Source organism: Xenopus tropicalis, chromosome 1 (assembly GCF_000004195.4).
Source record: "Xenopus tropicalis strain Nigerian chromosome 1, UCB_Xtro_10.0, whole genome shotgun sequence".
Taxonomy (NCBI): Eukaryota; Metazoa; Chordata; class Amphibia; order Anura; family Pipidae; genus Xenopus; species Xenopus tropicalis.
This window is the reverse complement of record NC_030677.2, coordinates 71,412,472-71,413,694: the sequence shown is the minus strand read 5'-3', so window position 1 is coordinate 71,413,694 and position 1,223 is coordinate 71,412,472.

Genomic DNA, 1,223 nt, shown 5'->3' with positions numbered 1-1,223 from the left:
TTGCTGGAGTTGGATAATAATTGCTTTGAAAGCTGTTCTTAAACTTATTTTGGGAATTTAAGATGAGGGGGGCTTATTAACCATTATAATAATTTTTGCCCACAATGCATTTTTTTCTAGCGTACCTTAGTAATTTTGCTGGTGTCAGGTGTAAATCTTTCTACTGCTGGTGGAGCCAGAAAGGGAATGAATGCCATGTATGGGCACATAATTACAGCCATATTGCTACAGCATTCCACAAATGCAAGTTGGATCGCTTGTGGGCATACAGTATGTATCAGGAGCCCTGTACTGACTGCCTAATGCAATATTTTTTGTTTGGTGCCTGATGCAGAGTCAGCTATTAATACATCTAACACATGTGCCTGGCCTTTTTTGTGCACCGAAACATAAGCAAACATAACGGGCAGGTTAATTAAGGCTTATGGGTCTGGCTTCTGGCAAATGGCTTTCTTCTTGAGCACATTTTTTAGCCAAAAGCAAAATGCTTGCCACCGAAAACCTTTTTATTTTTGTCAAAAACCCGCTTGCGTGTGGGTGTGGGACAAACATTTGTCTTTTTTTTGTTTTAAACCCATTCATCAGCAAGCCAAAGCAGTGGTTCTGTAATCATTTTGCCCGAGCCTTTATAAATCTGCCTCTCTGTGTTAAAGAGGCTGTTTCATTTTAATTTGGAAGGGTTGCAGTGACTATTTATTAAACCATTAAGCCATATAACTAGTTTATATGCAGAGATTACTGTATGTACCACTTATTTACCATTTATTTTTCTTGATTTCTTTTTGCTGGATCTCTTTTCCACAGATTTCTAGCCACCGTTTTACAGTAATGGCTGAGAAATAAACAAATACTTTTGTAACTTTCCATCAGTTTTCATTTAATGCACCAAAAACAGAAATCCAGCCTAAGGTGATCCAAACTACAGAAAGATCCCTTATGCAGAAAACACCAGGTCCCATGCATTTTGAATGATAGATCTAATGCCTGTATAGAGATAAGCTAGTTTGGAAGAATTGCCCTTAAAAATGGAATCTGAGAAAAGGGGATAAGAAAATCGAATGTGTTATAATACTGTACTATTGTAAATGAGAACCACAAAGCAAGATTTTGTGTTCGTTTCTAAAACTTATTGTGAATACAGAGAAGAGAGGTTTCATTTTTAAAGGGGTGGTTCCTTAAAAGTTAAATCTTAACATGTTATAGAATTACCAGTTCAAAGCAAC